Source organism: Lactuca serriola, chromosome 7 (genome assembly GCF_051521515.1).
Source record: "Lactuca serriola cultivar US96UC23 chromosome 7, Lser_US96UC23_V15, whole genome shotgun sequence".
NCBI lineage: Eukaryota > Viridiplantae > Streptophyta > Magnoliopsida > Asterales > Asteraceae > Lactuca > Lactuca serriola.
Genome location: NC_136414.1, coordinates 101,187,051 through 101,206,885, shown reverse-complemented (window position 1 = coordinate 101,206,885; position 19,835 = coordinate 101,187,051).

The window sequence follows — 19,835 nt, the reverse complement described above, 5'->3', positions numbered from 1 at the left end:
AGCTATTGAAAAAGTGATACCTACTTAACTTTAAACAAAGGTTGTATCAACTCAATTTGTCACTCCAATAGTTACAATAGTCAACACCACACAAGCCATCAAAACCACAACAAGACCCATAATGAAAGGAATTGTGATTGGTTCAACAACTGTAGGAGGGAGTTCAAGTTCTTCAAAGCATAAGATTACTGAAGATGGAAAAGATAAAGGTAAAGGAATTATGGTTGAAAAATCAAAAGAAGAGAAGAAGGCTAAGATAAAAGCTAAAATGGAGAAACAGATACATATTCAAAGCATTTTGAGGATTTGTGAAAATGATCCACCACACGTGGATAAGGGAGATCCTAATAAGTTGCATAGTTATGAAAACATCGAGGCCAGAGTGTCATACAATCAAATGTATGCATTCGAGAAGAAACCGAGAAAGAGTTATTCTATCGAAAATTTTGATATGAATCAACTTGATTTTCTTGTTAATGAAATGATGTTCATAACAGCACAGTATAAGGTGATAGAGAAGTTCAAGAACGAAGATGAATTTGTTCGTATGAAACTTAGGTTTCATGCTGTTGTTGGAAATGAACAAGATGAAATTCTGTCTCTTATCAAGATAAAAATGGTGTTGAGTATTACAAAAGACGTAATGTTTTAGAACATGATACAGAACTTTCGTTATGATGTTGTTAGAACAAACAACTTTGCTTGTGATTTCTCAGTTGCAGACTTTCCTCTCATGAACTTGAATGATCTTATTCAAGTTGTTCTAATTTTAAAAGATGTCGATGCTTCAAAAATTCAAGGAACTGATAAAGAAAATTTGAGACTCTGTATTGGTCATATCAAAATTTTCATAGACAATTACTATGATTGTTTAGCTCTGACTGATGTTGAATTGTTAACTGCTCTTGGGAAGGAAGTAAAAGTGTCTATGGAAGTGACGAAGACTCAAGTTGAACTGAAGAAATATGCTGATGGGGAGATATGCTTAAAGCCTTTTAGATTGGTCTTTGCAGGAAAAGATAAGAGTGGCAAAGTAAGAGGTTTTAGTTCCATGCAAGTGAAGTGGAAAGATATACTACAACTCAATATATGAATTTCATTGTTCATATGAATCACTGCAAAAAGAACAATGAGGGTGATAAAGCTGAGCTAAAGAAGGTCATGAGCTGGTATACATAGACTCATAGAATGATGCATTTTACTGCACAGATACTCACCAATTGAGAAATTAGACATTATTACAAAGGGGTAGATTGTACGGTTGAAAGTGTATTGTAATACTACCTCCGTCCGAATTTAATAGTCCACTTTTGACTTTCGAAGTCTTTTTTCTTCAATTTTAACCTTAAATACTTTTGTTTTTGATAAATAATACTTGATGCAAAATATATGAATGCATTGTATTTTAAATGTTTTTTAATGTTATAAGTTTTATAAAGTAATATATAACACAAATAAAAATATTTATGGTCAGAGTTGAAGAAAAAAGACTTGAAAAGTAAAAAGTGGACTATTAATTTGGGAAGGAGGGAGTATGTCGAAATCTCTGTCATTTGTTATCGTTAATTTCGTTATGTATTTACTAAGGCACCTTTGAAGTTGAAATTGAATGCTAGCCTTACTAGTTTTTGTATGGTTTACTCTTTTCCTATAAATAGGAAACATTACTTAGAGTTAGATAAGAGTTTTTGAGAAGTTTGTCTTGTCTATTCTCTCTTTGTAACTGTGAAGCATAATTTAGCTGAAAAAAGATCTTATTTACTCTCGGTGTCCTTAATTCTTATGACTCTAATTTTACTTTCATTATTCGATTCAATACTTCATCATAAACATAACACGGAATTGTCACGAAGACAACTATCATTCTACTACCATAATCTAGTAGGTCAGCATTGGTGCCTTTGACCCACGAGTATAGTAGAGGAAACTTATCTCTCAATCGAAAATGAACTATTGCTACTCTCACGGTCAGGTAGACCAATGCTTCATCACACCTAGATAATCATACAAGGCAAACCATTAGTCTACCCTTCAAAACAAAGAGTTGACCAAAACTCAACTCTGATCAAAAGTCAACGGTCAACATTCCTATTAGCACACCCTCAGGTCGTGACTTACTCTCTAGTCACGTCGTGAGAATGAACATGACCCGACCCCACTCAGCAAGTCGACTCAGTCACAACTCATCTAAGCAGATTCTACAGATCAGGACAACCTCATTTCTCATGTCGTGAGATTCCCATTTCTCATGTCATGAGACCTATTCTGACCAACTTTCAACATTAAGCTTTTAACCCTTTATGACATTCTTTGGGACCTTCCAAAGAACCTTCGTCGACCCTAAGAACTATAAAAATTGTAGCTTTTCATTGATGCATGTCCAATGCATGACTTAGATACTAACTATGTCAAAATAAAGGTAATAAGATAAGGACTCATGTTTCTAATCTAAAACCAACACCAAAAATCAAATCTAAAGCCTCATATACAGAAGATGTCTCTATGATCCATAAAGTTGCCAACTTTTTGAATCTCATTACTGCTATACAACACAACCATGCAAAGAAAAGCTCCAAAATCTAGATCCAACATGCAAGAGGAAAAAAGGTAAGAGCTTTATTACTTACAGAAGTCCAAAAGCTTAGCAATACCAAGAGGTAGAAGCTAGATTGCCAAAATGAACCACCAAAAGAGTCCTCTTCCACTTCAATGGACCACAAACCACCAAATAAGCTCTTTAAGGCCACTAAAAATGGTCAAAGGTCTCAAGGAGGTTGAATCTAAGGCTTTCAGGAGGCTAGAGAGTAAGAGAGAGGCTGAGGATGGGTAGCCCTAGCTCTCTCATTCCATTGAATACTTGAAAATTAGGGTTCTGGGTCATCAGGCCTTGCTCACATTGTGAGACCACACGCCTCACATCGTGAGTCTTCAAGAATGCGGGTCAAATGGTCAATGGTCACTCATGTCGTGACAATTATGACACCGTGACCCTCCTCCTAAAATGTAAGAATTTAGTAAATTAATTATCTCAAGGACTTAGATTTTATAGATAAAGGATTTAAAGAACCATTTAGATCTTGGATCTGAAGGCTTTCCTCAATTGCCTTGTTGATTTCATCTTGTAACCAACCCCCAGACTTTCTTGATGACTTCATTGGTCTGATCAAAACAAAGGTTATTCCTTTTCTTTTTCCGTTATTCGAGCTCGAGGGGTGATTTGAATGATTTGTTGGGCGGTTGGAGTCACAATCACTTCGAAAACTGGTAAAACTAATTCTGATGTAGGGAAATCGTCTTTTTTCTTGATTGGCGATCCTTCAATAATATGAATAATTTTTGGAGAGATAATCGATGGTGGCCTTGGTTGCATTGATTGAAAAGCTTCAACATTTAATTTCGTTTCGATTTTGGCCATCTCCATGATCGGTTTTGATACAAAATATAAGTGTGTTTTTCATAAAACCCACGACGAAAATCTTATAAAAATAACATGTTTATTTTTAAGTTCATAACAAAACCAAACCATCTAGGATTCATTTATCGAGGTTAGAATGATGTTAACACAACCCAATAGTGTTTTAGAATGACAATCTTTGAAGACTTTGAACCCACTTGATTTTGGGATGTTGATGAAGATAGAAAAATCAAAGAGTATGATTTTGTCTACAAGTATCCACCATCAAGTTATGGGAAATGGAATGCTATTTCCTTCTGTTATTCTTGAGTGTCTTAAACATTTAAGTACTTTACTAAAATACGCTCTAAAGGAGGCAACTCAACATGGTATCTATTTAGTTTAAAAAGGAGTGATGATGAGAGTAGAAGAAGTTTCAGCCATCATATGGAGAGGAAGAAAACAGCTTCAATAACTAGCCAAAAACTCATGCAAAACATTCTCTTATATACTCATGAAAAAGCAAAAGCGAACCCATATTATAATCTAAAGTAATAACCTTACTTTAGGGGCATGGGGGGGCAAATGAGGGAGGTTGCCAAGCAACCTCCCATTCCTTCATCAACTTTCGGCAACATGGTTGAAAGTAGAAGAGTTGTTTAAAATTTATAAACTCAAAGTTTATAAAGTATAACCTTTGTCTTTAGGTAAAATATAAAAGCATTCAATTAGTCCAAAAGGTTGTGCATGACTTATTAATTCATACCGTATCAAATAATAACTAGTTATATTCTCTTTTAATTATTATTTTCATAAAACAATAACTATTCCATAATTAAATAAAAATTTGATATTATTTATTAGTAATCATATTTAAAATAAATATACATAATGTGCCAACTTGATAAAGGTGTGACCCTATAGATCATATATTATTAGCAATATCACTCAATATATATTCTTGGGCATCTAGATTCAACACTTCATGCTTCTCTTGAAGGAATCGACCAACGTTAAGGGCTAGTAGAACCACATTTTCTTTTCTTTGTCAGAAAGGATTTTTTCGAATGAAGGTGGCTCATTTTCAGATTGAAGTGCTAACACAAATTTTCCATCTACAGACTCCTCATCAACATATTCTTCTTTGGTTACCATCAAGTCATCGTCATATTCTTCTTCAATAGACCCATCTCAAAGTTGAAATTCCGAGCTAGGCTTCCATATGGTCATAACTGCTTCTCCCATGTAAGGGTGGAGACGTTAATAGTGAGGAGTCTAATTGGTCATAGTCTGTAAGGAGTCGAAATCCAAATGGTTTCGACTCTCTATCTCTTAGAGGGTCTAAAGGGATAAAGTTGGAAACTTTATCTACTTGAACTTAGAATGGACCAGATCTGGGCTTTGCAGCCCTTAGGATCAAAGAAATCGACTTCATCCGTTAAGTTGTTAGGGGCCCAGTGCCCATAATGTGGCCAAGGCTGTTACAATGTGGTGACTGGGCTAAAGCCATATGTTTTGGCGATTTGTGACCACGACATTGAGAAGGAAGGCCACAATGTAGCGACTAGCTGGAGTTGAATTTGTCGTTGACCTTTGACCGTTGACTTTGACCATGTTTGACTTTAGGTCATTTGGGGTATTTTGAGTAGTAGATTGAAGCCTGATTCCCTGTTATATGTATAGGTGATCAGTGGATGTAGTATTTGGAGCAGTAATTCATTCAACTATCTTTTAAGTATGTGAGGTGAGTTTTTCACTCATTGTACTTGTGGGTCGAAGGCACCAAGACCAGCCCAATAGATGATGTATCCTAGTTTAGGATATCACTATGTTGTAGTGATATGTTAAGATCTATATGTTTATCTGTTGCTATTATATATTTATCTATTCCATATGTCGACATATTGTGGTTGGTTTAAGGCATTACTGCTCTATACGGAAGTTAACAAAGCTGAGAGCAAGTAAAACATAAATTGTGGGCCAAAATGGCAAGCCAGGCTTATACAAAGGGCTCAGGAGCAATCCAGACATGAGCTGTGGACCTGGAAGGAAAGCTAGACTCATTCGGGGGGTAAGGGGTAAACCAGTCCGATGATTTTGGACCCAACATGCATATTGTTATTTGTTTTGTGTGGTGATATTTTAAGGGAAACTCACTAAGATTTGGCTTACAGTTTAATTTTTATGTTTCAGGTACTTCATATGATTGGGTCAAGGCAAATGCATAATCATACATATCCATCGGTGGCCCATTTTGGAGAATTCATGATACGTTGATTTTAGGATATTTGTATTCGATACTTGGCTTTTTATCACCTGGATTTTTAATTGAAACAATGGTTTTATTTAATTTAAAATGAAATTTTTTATCATGAATTTAGGATGTTACACTTTGAATGGATTTTCCTTTCCAAGCGGTAAATCTACTTCTCATGTTGGATATGTGTTTGTTTGATGATCTCATTAGTTACCTTGAACCAGTGGGACATAAGTTGATCTAATTGTATCCTCATTATGCTCTATAAGATTATAACACTTTTCGACTCTTCCATGGTATGCTTGAGCCAGAGGGAGATAAGTTGATCCCATTGATTTTCTTGATCTTAGATAAATGGGACGGTAGACTTGACATCAAAAATGGATTTAATGATTAAATCTAATTTTGTGTCCGTGGCTCTAACTTGAGCATTTACATAATCGACTTTGTCCTCAACATGCTCAATTTTATCGCTCATCTTGAGCGGTGCAAAGAGGTCGGAAATATTTTCATTTGAGGAACCAGTATCAAAACTGAATCCTTCGCCTTACGTGTCACACCCCAAAACCGGAACGTCGGAAACTTTTTGGGGTGGATGACGTCATGTCAAGTATCACAACGTATACAGTATAGTAATCAAAGTACAACAACCATTGCATTAATAGTAATAGTTTTACATGGTTTACATTACATAGAAAACATCAGGTAATACAAGTAATAATATAGGTGCAGCTTGGTACTAAACTGTCTTCATCCAAAAGCTCCTGGAATGTACCTGTCTAAAGCTGACCTGAGAATACAAGTTATTTGTAACCGAGTATCAGCATTTTTATAAATGCTGGTGAGTTCATAAGTATTTAGTGTTGTTTTATTCAAATAACTTTATAAAAGTAGTAGTAGTTTAGAATCAAGAGTGTATTAGAATCCTTTCCAGAAAATCCTATATTTTCTTAAATAAAAGTAGTCTTCTACCAAGACCCGACAGTGTTATGTTTTAAAGAGAATTTCCCTGAAATATTATCATTACCAAAATACAGTATTTGAGTTTAAAGGAAGTAGAAGAATATCACTAGTAAAATACAAGGGAAAATAGCATATGCCTCAGCAGAAGATACTGCTGACTAAGGCAAAGAAATCATAGACTCCAGGAGAGTATCGAGTGAACGACACGCCTGGCTCAGTCTAACAAAAGGAGACACATGCCCCAGACGGTATCAAATGAAAGATATGTCTAGCAAGGCCTAAAAACAGTTAACACAGACCCCAGACAGTATCAACGGAAGGTCTAAAACAAAGAGTGAATGTGAACTCGTATGTAACCATGTTGATCGACAATAGAGTATCCAGTGACCCTCCAGGTCACGCATAAAGGTAGTGGCAGTAGTAGTAGTGGCTTCATGTCACTCATGGGCCTTACCGGCGTAGACTGTAGCTAGTAGTCAGGGTGTGGGAGTGTCAGCCCCATATAGATCTATACACCTGATGTTCGCTTTCCTTCCCGGAGATTCTGGTTACACGGCGTTGGCACAATGAAGTGCCGTAGTGGGAAATATTGTGTCACACTCTAAAGTAAGAGAAAGATATATATATATATATATATATATATATATATATATATAGAGAGAGAGAGAGAGAGAGAGATAGAGTGAGAGATAGAGTCTCTTAACTATTCCTATAATAGTTACTAGTGTCTCTGATCTATGAGTGACGAGTGGGAGGATGCCCTTGCTACCCAAGGGAAATGAACTGTTCGATGTAAACCTTTATGTCTATACATGTATACATAATATATAATTAATGATTAAACGACCTTCGGACGGATATCCGATCCCACCAGACCACATCCAAACGAGGAAAAGGAAATAGCGCGAACTAGCCTTCCTAAGTCCTTTAAACATTATTTATATAACTATACAAGCACAGGCAGACAGTGTAATAAACATTATTTAAATAAGTAAAAACGTTTTGGAAAACCATTTATAGTACCATACTTGATAAAACAGCTGACAGTGTAATAAATCCTTGTACATGCGGGTTATCAATCACATGTGATTGATATGATAACTGGCATGTTTTAACTTGTATTCCCCCTTAAAAGCATGTAAAAACATTTAAAAGGTTAATCCAGGGTTATGAACTCATCTGATGAAAGTGGATCCGACGAAGGTGACGGTTGGGTGCTCGGTGTCAAGTAAAGACTTGAACACACTTAGTGACCTATTAACATATGATAACATATGTTTACATACAATTAGTACATATAATACTAATTAAACAAGTATACACATCCTAAAGTGCGGAAAACACTTTGGTTGAGTGCTTGGAGTGTCCCGGGTAACATTTAAGGGCTTGTATGGCTTAGGAATGGAGTTTACTCTTCAAGAGTAAACTCTTATAAGAGTTTTTGGTCCTAAACACCATATTCACATGAGTTCACAGCCGTGAACTCATGGATGGGAGGTTTATGGTGCAAAATGGCCTTGAAACACTTGCGGATTAAATCTAGGTTTGAGTCTAATGCATTGGAAAGGGTTTTAACTCACAAATGGACCATTTATTGGAGTTTACGGCAGTAAACTAGGAGTTTATGGCCGTAAACTCCCCCACACATTTTCCTTATGTAATTTGGAGGCCATAGGTTAATCATAAGTGGTTATACTCATTTTTACAAGTCAAGAGGTGAGTTTAGGGCACCATTTAACCCCTTTATAGGAGTTTACGGCCCAGGAACCCATTCACGAGGGGTTTACGGCCATGAACTCCTTATAGAGTTGTTTTAATCTAGTTTAAGGTCCCTAACTTGTTGGTGGTTGATTCTAGAATTTAATCCAAGGCTATTGGTGTGTTTAAGTGGCTTTTAAACACTCAAATATGATTTTACTCCCCATAAAGGTGAGTTTACGGCCCAAGCATGTTCTTGGGCAGTAAACTCATGTTTACTCTCCAAAAACTCGTTTCAAGGTGTTCTAAGTCCAGTACATTAAGTCATATAGCCATATCTAACCTCCAAAGGTCGATTGGAAGGGTTTAACGGCTCAAAAAACCCCTTATATGTGTGTTTACGGCCCAAGCATTTTCCAAGGCCGTAAACACATGAAAATGGTCCTAAATGATTGGTTAACCACGAATTTGAAGGTCTAAGATGCTAATCTATGAGTTAGGGAAGTTACCTTAGTGATTTGAAGCTTGAAAAGTGTGATTTTTAGACCTAGATCTTGGATTGAGGAGAGAGGTTAGAGAGAGGAGAGAGAGTGAAAAAGTCTCAAATGGACTCCACTCACCCTTATATAGGGGTTTGAGTTGGGGCTCAATGGAAATCTACCCGATACTGCCGTAAAACGGGGCTTTTCGGTCGCACCCGATTAAACGGTCGTATTTTTGTCTTCGTGGAAACTAAAAATTTTTAAGGGCATTTTGTAGGTGTTTCTAATTTGTTTCTGTCACAACTAGAAATTTTTATGCCTTGTAACTACAACACTTAAGCCATATTATGAATCAAAGACATGAGATCATGTATGATGCTTACTCTATGACAACAGAATTTCAATCAAACACCTCATACAAGCATTTCAAGTAGTCAATAAGCAATTGGAAACCCTAGAAGTTCTTGTTTAAGTCCATTTTGGACTAGGACTTCCTTATTGGGCCCAATGGACCAATAAGCTTCCAATTTGACTATCTTGGGCTTAGAACTCTTAAATGGGCTCTAATTGGACCTACTTCCAATTATTTCAATATTTTGGGCCATATTGGGCCTAGGATGAAATAAATTATTTAAATGAACCATATTGGGCCATAATTAACCTAATTTAGCCCTAATAGGTCATAAAAATCACATTTATATTTATTTGGACCAAACATCACTTAACATAACCATGAAAAAGGCTTAAGCATACAAGGCCCAATCCTTTTCTTTTTCCCTCTCCAATTCTCGGCCCAAGTCTAACCCAAAGAATGAAGAGTTGACTTTCCCATGCCACCTCACATTTGTCCATAGGATTCCCATGCACCATCTCATGTTTTCATGCAAATCACTTCAAAACCTCTATTCTCTCCTCTCTCTCTCTTGCTCTCGGCCGAATCCAAGCACACACACACACACATTTCACTCACAATTCTCTCAAGAAACTCTCTCATTTCTTCTCCATATTTTCGAGATCTAAGAGGTGTTCAAGGGATTTATTCCATAAAAATCATCATCTAAGGTAAGATATTGCTTAGATCCATAAGCTAGCTATTTCATTTCATTCAAGAATCATCTTTTAATTCATTCAAACTTATGATCTAGCACCTTAGAAGCATCCAAGTTTGAGATCTTCCAAGAAAGGTTGCTAGGATCGAATTCTTCTCATCTTTTCCTTCCAAAACCGAAACCACACCTAAGGTGAGTTTCATACCCCTTCTTTTCGGTTTTTATGAGTTTTATGGGGCAGAATACAAGTAAATGTGTAGATCTATGTGTAAATGAATGCTATGTGTGATTTGATGCATGTATGTGTGTGATATCTTGTGTTTGTGATGAATATGTTATTCAACAAGTGTGTAAAACGGAGATCTAAAACATGGGGAAGGAAATAAACATAACCTAAACTATTTTATACTAATCAAGTCAAGAAAAATAGTTTATATGGTTAGGTTGAACATACTTGAACATAAAACTCATTTTTGGGCTTAAATTGTTAAAAATACAAAACTAAGGGCCCAAACCGACAAATTATAGTTTCTGGAGGGTCAAAAGAGTCCAAACAGTTTCCATAATAATTTTTCTGAAACAAAACATTTTTGGAGGACTAAAAATGTAAATTTTACACTTAATGGGCTAAACTTGGGCTTTTCGGCCCAATAAGCCTCAATATGTGAGATTTTCAAGTTTGAGGGGCTGAAAAGGAAGTTTTCTGTAAAACAGGGGATTTGAAGTGTATTAAAACTATTTCAATGGTCAAAAATGCTTTTCAAATTCAAAAAGGACCAAAAATGTTAAATTTTTCTCTTTTGGGCCAAAACTGTAAAATTTGCGAAATTGAGGGTTTTAACCGAGAAAACTTCATTCTGGAAGGACTTAAGCTGTTTACAAAGCAAATTTGGGCTAAAAATGTCTTTTCAACAAGTTTTGATACTAAAGTATCAAGAAAAATGGTTTAACGACTAAAATGGAAATTCTTTTATATAAAGGACTAAAAGTGTTAACTTTATAAAAGAAGGGTTGTGAAAAGGTAAAATTCTTACTTTTAAACAAACAAATCCCTTAAGACAAAATACGAGATCCACGACTACCGGCGAAACATAATAACAAATACACTTTCAACAACTAATATCGTTACCAAACGAATTGATTCGGTCTCGAATCAACAACAAAACAAAAATCAAATAACCGTAGTACTTCAATAAACACACGACAACTACGAGGAGTCAATATTCAATCTTTGGGCTTGAAAGTTTCGAATCGTGCTTGTTGGGCCTTGCTAGCCCAATAACATGATATTTGGGCCCGAAGGGGACGTGCTTACATGTTAATGGGCCTTCTATGACCTAATTCCATGTAAAAGGACTTTCAATAGCTCTATTGTGCTGTTGGGCCCCAAGGGTCCATTAGTACTGCTAGCGAAATCGAGAAGTCAAATGCGACTTGGGCCAAGTGCCTTTCGCATTCCCGATAGCCTTGAATGACTTATGGAAACAAAGGAGGCTTCTTACCCTCCTTTCTCCTCGGTTGTGGGGCTATGAGAAATCGAGTAGACAGATTCATGGCGAAAATCAAGAGAAGTCAGGGTGGTTGGATTAAGTGAGTAGTACGGACAACGCCTAAAGGATCGTTTGTAATTGGTAGTTATAAACTAGTCATTTTCATTAATGCGTGATTATAACAACTCACAACCCATAATTAATCCAATGTCACCTGGGTAATCAAGAACAATCGTCGTATCGGTATAACAATAAACAAGAGACGTAATTTTATGTATTGGGAAAACATCGGGTTTTCCTGGGGAGTTCAACACTTTTACCTACGTGATGTATTCAAAGTTCAACAATTATTCATGTTTTCAAAATCGACAAGCATACTTACGGATCTTCACACTTTTTATAAACAATACTCTTTTCGAAAAATATCGGATTTTCTGGATTTTCAAACTTCACAAGAAATCATTTTCCATAACATTACTTATGAACTCACCAACATTTCATATGTTGATGTTTTTTTCAAAATAACTTGTATTCTCATGTAACAGGTAGACAGAAGAATATGTATCAAGTTATATCATGGTGTTTTGCTTAGATTAATGATCAAACGGTTTATGTTATGAAATTGTAATGTTTAAAACAATGTACTGAATGTAAACAATATCGGTTGTAATATTTCAATGCATGGTGATGAATGATGTTATGATTCATGTATAATCATTGTAATGGTATTCAATTAAGTCACAAGATCCCTCGGACGTTTCCGCTGTCTGGTTCGGGGGTTTGACAGTTTCAACCCTTAACAAATCATTAAAAAGTCCCACACTAATTAACCGACAAAACTGCAAATTGGTCCTTGTGGTTTGCCAAAACCTTTGGATGAGGTCCAAAAAGTTTCCAGCTTGCACCAAAGGTCCAAAATCAAGGTTTTCATGGGTTTTTAGTCCATTCTGTCATTGTCCGTTTGTTTGGAGCCGTTAGTGCCTTCACGTGCCCTCCATGTGAGGGCATTTTGGTCATTTTAGGTCCTAGCCTCCGTTGCCGCCACTTCAATTAATAAGATTGCAACTGTATTCACTCCTTCGTCTTCTACTCATACCTCTTTGGATTCAAACGCAAAAACCCTAACGATCGTCTGAAAATTGGATTGTGTTCATGCTTTTGAAAATGTGGGGACTTAGAAATGTTGGAGAGATTGTCAACGTTCAAGAAGTTTATGGTAAGATTCAAACTTAGAAAAACTCTGTATTTTATGATCAAGCTTCAAACTTTGAAAAATTCTAACTAACAATCGTCTCTTTTTGTTTTGAAGATGGTTACCCCAACATATTCTCTATTGAACTTCATCACGGAGGGAGTTTCACAAAGTTTCCAAATATCAGGTATATTAATGGCCAAGTAAGGTACTTTGATGTTGTCGACATTGATGAATTTTCTGTTCATGAACTAGACTTGATGATGAGAGAATTAGGGTATGATGGTACTGAAATCATGTATTACCATTTCCGTTTGCCTAATGAAGGATTTGACTTTGGACTCCAAGCATTAGGTAACGATGATGATGTGCGTAATCTCTCACGGTATGTTACCCATAATAACAAAATGATTAAAGTGTACACAGAGCATGGTCAAACGAACTTGCTTACATATTTTATGTCCCCAACTGGTCTAAGAAGGGTTATAATAGAAGACATGGAGAAGCAGTATCCTCTTAGACCCTCATCACCTGTAGTTGCTCATGAAGTGGTAACTCCAATCCAAATTGATGTTGGTGAGGGTGATTTAGGGTTAGCATTAACCTTATACAAATCAGCAACACCTGAATTTAGTAGGTCTAAAGGGGCATCGTCTTGTAGTAGAAAGCTTAACATGGATTGGGAAGGTGCTGAAAAAACAATGGCAAGTGGTGAAGTTGATAAAGGTAAGGGTGTAGAAGGATTTGTAGATGAATTTGTTGTAGTTGATGTAGAAAAAGAGTTAAACAAAGAGATTGATGTGAACGAAGAACTTGACATGAACAAATCCAATGGTGAGGGTGTAGAAGGATTTGCAGATGAGGGGTATAGAGTTGTCATGGATAATGATCCTCAAGGAGTCAATGAATTTTCAACTAACATCAACATAGATGATGAGTTAATGACAAACTTTCAACCTTTTGAAGGGTTTGAAGACCAAGATAGCATCCCATTTAATGGGTTTGAAGGCCAAGATAATATTCCTTTAAATGATGAGTGGAGACAAGAGGAGCCTGATGACATTGAGTTTGAGAATCAAAACAGTGAAGATGAAGATAGTGACTTTATGATTGATGAGGACAACATAATTGAAGATGTTGACGTTGACATGGAGGATTTCAATCTAAATATTGATACAGAAGCAGAGTTCAATGGATGTCAAAGTATGGGTGGTCAAAAAAATGAAGATAGTGATGAAGAAGATGATTTGGAGGTAATTGACAATGACGAGTGGGATTCACTAAGTGATGAATCAGGGGACAACAGGAAAAGAAGAGAAATGATCAAAGAGCTGGGGAAACAAACCTTATGTTCTGCTGGTGAGGTGCACAAGGTAGCTTTTCATATTGGGCAGAAATATAAAGCCAAGAAAGAATTGAAAGATAAAATTGACCTGCATGCTTTAGAGACAAGGAGGAATATCTCATTCACAAAAAACGACAAGAGTAGATTAACAGCTGTTTGTGATGGAACTGTAGTTTTAAATGCAAGTGGGGTAGGTGGACCTACCTCTGGGAAAAAGGTAAAGGGTAAAGATGTAAACTCAGATAAAGTTAAATGCACATGGAAACTTCATGCATCTAGGTCAAGTGAACGGGACTATTGGTTTATTAAGACCTATAATCATAAACACATCTGCCTCCAAACACGAAAAATCAGATCTTGCACAGCAACATTTCTTTCCAAACGTATTATGGATCAGATTGAAGCTAATCCTGGACTGCCTGTTCGTGCCCTACAAGAGCAACTCCAATCAACTTATGGAGTTAGTATTTCAGAAGAGAAAGCATTTAGGGCAAAAGCATTAGCCACCAAAAATGTTGCAGGGGATTACGTAAAGCAATATGCAGCTTTGAGAGACTATGTACTAGAGCTACAAAAGACAAATGAAGGTACAACTGTAAAGATTGATGTGGTTTCTGAACCTGTGGTTTCATCCCCAACCAGGCAATTCAGAAGGATATACGTGTGTTTAGGTCCTTTGAAGAAAGGTTTTAAGGCAGGTTTGAGAGAATTTTTAGGCTTAGATGGAGCCTTCATGAAGGGACCTTTCCCAGGTCAAATACTAAGTGCAGTTGGTGTTGATTCCAACAATGGAACCTACCCATTGGCATATGCTGTTGTTGAAAGTGAAAACACTTCAAGTTGGAAATGGTTTCTTCAGTGTCTTGCAGAAGATCTTGACTTGTATTCAAATTCCAACTTCACCTTTATCAGTGATAGACAGAAGGTACTATAGTTACATTTAATATTGCATACTAGTTTCATTACAGACTAATGCTAATTTCTTATTTTGTTTTGGTGAAAACAGGGTCTTCTACCAGCCATAGAACAATTGTTCCCTAATGCAGAACACAGGTTCTGTATTAGACACATATACCAGAACATAAGGAAGTTATTTAAGACTACAGAGTACAAGGAGTATTTTTGGAGGTGTGCTACAGCCACCACCATACCAGAGTTTGAAGCTGTAATGGTAGAGCTAAGGAATTATGACATAGAAGCATATCAGTGGCTCTTGAAAATCCCTCCACATCATTGGGCTAGAAGTCATTTTTCAGGTATTTTCTCAATTTGTTGTCTTATTTTTTATTGTAGTATAGATATACACTAACTGTTGTTTTGTTAATATACTATTAGGAAGGGCAATTTCAGACATGTTATTGAATAACCTTTGTGAAGTGTTCAATAGCAAACTTGTTAAAGGGAGAGACAAACCCATTATCAGTTGTTTGGAGTTCATCAGAGAGTACCTTATGAAGAGAGTATGCAATGTGATGAAGGTGTTAAACAAGTGTCAAGGTCCATTAACTCCAACTGGTACTAGGATTTTGGAAGCAAACACAACACTAGCTAGTAAGTATCATGCACGATGGAATGGGGGACAAAAGTATCAGGTTAAAGGTCCATGGAATGATCAACATGTGGTGGACATGGAGAAAAGGGAGTGTAGTTGTAGAAAGTGGGAGCTTACTGGAATTCCTTGCAAACATGCAATTGCAAGCCTAAATGAAATGGCAGACAATAATGAAAAGGTGGGAGAACTATACACCTATGTGCATAAGGTGTATTGGCTTGATACATGGAAAGAGATGTACTCCTTCAAGGTGGAGCCTATCAAAGGTAGAGCCATGTGGCCTAAGAGTGACTGCCCAACAACTCTTGTGCCTCCACCACACAACAAAGCTATAGGCAGGCCAAAAAAGAAAAGAAGGATTACAGTAGAGGAAAGGATTAAAATCCAGCAACGTAAGAGGCAAGCAAACAGTCAAAGTCAAAATGATAATGAAACTCAATCACTGAGCAGGAAGTTTTTGACTGTGACATGTAGTAAGTGTAAGCAAAAGGGTCACAATGGCAGGACCTGCAAGGCCAAAGATGGGAATTGATGTTTAAGTACTTTTTATGCTTGTGAAGACTTGTTAATGCACTTTAGTTGGTACTTTGTTGCCTTTTTTTGTTCCATTTTGATAATGTACTTTGATGCCCTTTTGATAATGTACTTTAATGCCCTTTGTTGGTAATGATTATGTTTTGGCATTTATCTGTTATGGTCCCCTTTTGGTAGTGTTGTTTGTTATTTGTTTATGTTGTACTGTCAAAGCATGAAGATGTTATGGCAATGTACTTAATGTATGCATGTAAAACCATTACAATTGCATATTCAAGCGTAGAGAAAAACCATTACACTTGCATATCATGTCAAGATCAAAACTTTATAATTTCATATTCATAAAAGGATAAAACCATTACACTTCCCATTGTCATAAAAGCATTACATATACAATGATCCAAAAGATAACACTTACAACATATATAAACCACAATTAAACCTTCTAGCACCAAAAGACAACATTTTTAAGTGGTTACTACCAACAAAAAAGTCGTAACCTCTAATTCCTATTTCCAAAATAGCACAAACAACAGAAACAAAACCCACGAGACAAGCAAACACATCTTCAGCTGACCCACTTCAACCTCATACCTATTCATTGTTCTCAATAGTCCTGGTATGATAACAGTTGATCTTTGACACATAGGGGGATCGAACCACCCCAAAAATCCACATTTGGATCCCTACAAGAATACATTAAAGTAGAAGAGTTATTGCATAACTACCGAAATATCATAACCTAATATGAGTTTGCTTACCATTTTAGGGCATGCATAGAAATGACGACCAGGGTTTCGTGAGGTCCATGAGGTTCGCACAACAGCAACGTTCCCACAGAAGCAGAGCACCATTTTTGAATCTCGTAGTAGTAGAAGTAGACGAGAGACGAAGAAGAAGAATCCTTTGAGAGACGAAGAAGAAGCCCTTTTTGCTGCTTCTCTGTAAATAAAAATGAAGAAGAACAACAGGATTGCGTATGAGTATGTATATAAAGGAGAAATATGATATTATTTAAAATAAGTACCTAAAATGACCAAAATGCCCTCACATGGAGGGCACGTGAAGGCACTAATGGCTCCAAACAAACGGACAATGACGGAATGGACTAAAAACCCATGAAAACCTTGATTTTGGACCTTTGGTGCAAGCTGGAAACTTTTTGGACCCCATCCAAAGGTTTTGGCAAACCACAAGGACCAAATTTGCAGTTTTGTCCTAATTAACCTCTTCCAAAGGTTAACGGACAGTTTAATAAAACGAGGCTTATTAACGGAAGGAGGGGTTAAATATGACGGAATAAATTTCGGGTTGTCACATTACGTGCTCGGTTCATCCCCAATATTGTCACCATTATAAATAGGATTGCCACCACTTGTACCACTAGTTTAATGTGCTTTATGTTGATCATCTTCTCCACCACCACCCAGGTCTATGTATTCGGAAGACCTTTAGAAACCATGTTCGATTTGGGGTTTGAATGAGGAAACTTGAAGGAATTGAAATTTTGAATGTGAAGGAAGAACATTTCAAATGTCAATGTGTTCATTAATAAACATGATCTGACAACCAGCGTCATCACCATCATCGCGAGGAAGATAATTTGAAACCATGTGGGAGTCGAGAACATCTCATTTAGCTTCTACATTGTACTGTAAAGGCTTATCTAAAATAGGATTTGAGTCAGAGACATCGACACTCGGTTCTTCAACAACAACAATCTTCTAAGGAGGCTCATCCGAATTCACATTGGAACCAGGAACATCTCCACTTGGAATTCTATCATGAGCATTTAGTAATGGATCATCCAATGGACTGGGAATATCATTAGAAATGTTATGTGCTAAATCAAAGTGGGAAAGATTAGACTCAAAATCTACATCCTTTGGAATGATATAACGATCACGGTTAGAATGAGTAGCATGAAGTCACATTCCAGTCACGGTGAACTCGATCTGATCGTGTGTGAGCTCTGGATGGAAAATTTGAGCCCTATTAGCAAAAAATCATCCCATTTAGTGTTAGTAGCACCCCAATATTCTTTATCTGTGGTAGATATTGGTTCGGTTATGGCTTCGGAACATAGAAGGACTACTCCTTATTCAAAAAGCTTAAGAACTTTGTTCAATGTCGGCACCACCCTATTTGGAAGGTGGGGGAAGATTATTTGTAGACTCTTCGTGAGTATGTGTAAGTGATTTTGAAACTCTGGAGGGTAATTTGAAAGAGTTGGCGGGAGGGGTTGGTAGTGACCCAAAGTCAGGTCGGACACTGATCTGGGAATCCTGTTAGGAGGATTCAACAATTTTGGTTCTCTTTTTGGTTTTGACTTAGGAAGGGTATCAATTTCTGTTATTTGCAGAATTCTTGATCCGAGGACCATAGTGAAGTGTTTTGATAATTCTAACACTCCTAAGGTATGCATGCAACCTTAGAAACCTTGGATCTATGTTTTCTCTATTATACATACAAACAATCATTTTTCAAAGGTTTCATCCTAACTAGCATATCATGAAGTGCATGTAATACAAAAAAACTAGTATAATGACATAACTTTTCTTGTAGCTTGATTCCTTGGACGTTTAAGAGCCTAGCACCCCAAGTGTGATGCCTCAAATGCTTCACACAACACCACCAACAAATAGAATGACTAGAGAGAAGAATCCTTTCACTCAAAATCGGCTAGCCCTCATTTCCTATCACTTAGGTGCCAATTTTGGTAGCCTTAGGGTCTCTTATATAGTGTGGCGAACTAGGGTTACACATTTAAACCCTAATGCCCTTCCATATCCCTCATGCTCCATGAGTTAAAACCTCCATGGAGTATCCATGGGTCACTACATGGGTTTAGCCCAACAAGAACTATGGATCATTAGCCCACTTTATAAGAATGAATGATTTACCAACTCAACCCCTTATATTTAATTAGTCTCTTTTGATCACAAAATTAATTCAAAACTAATTCTTGATCAATACAAATTAAATAGTATGATTTCATATTACTATTTATGAACTTATAATATATTAATAAATCATAAATATCGTCTCCTCATAACTCCATCCTTACAAATTGTTCTGGTGCCATGCAATCCAAATGGACCATGCTACTTTTGGGTCAAGTACATACCGATTATAGTTATGGGCTTAAACACTAAATCCAACAGTCTACTACTAGGATAAGTCTAATAACTATAAATTCAAGTATGACTTAAAACACCGAGACAAGCAATAGTAGATAAGTGATCATATAATCCTCAGTTCAAGATATCAGCCGGACAATTACATGGAACAACGTCATATTTATTGTCCAATAGTTTGCTTGTCGATTTCTGATTTGTTTGACATAGAACTTAATTGAACACATCAATTTAGTTCTGAACAGGCCTGGTACATAGGTCAAAACAAAATCATCGAGGGGCCCAAGATAATGCTTTTAGTCCTGCAAGGACTAAGAGGAACAGATAAACTTCAACAGTATATGCTTGTACTAAATATTCATTGAATCATACACAACAACACGTTTTATAACACCGAGTTACCGATGCGTTTCCATACTATCAGCGTACAACCAACTCGTAGTCAACAACTCATATATCTAGTTTTAAAGACTTATATGATATTATTGTCTCACGATCACACAAGATAAATTCCATGAACTTATACAAGTGAGTGCGGGTTGAATCCAATACTCAGACCTTATGATCACTCATGAGTGTTGCAACAAACTTTCTATGTCTAATACCTTTCAGACAAATCCACAAACCAAATTCATGACTGTCTGGATTCAATACCAACTTCCAACATATGATCGACTGCGGATAGTTTGAATAATATGATATACCATAACATAATTATTCTGGAAGTCAAAACATGCAAATT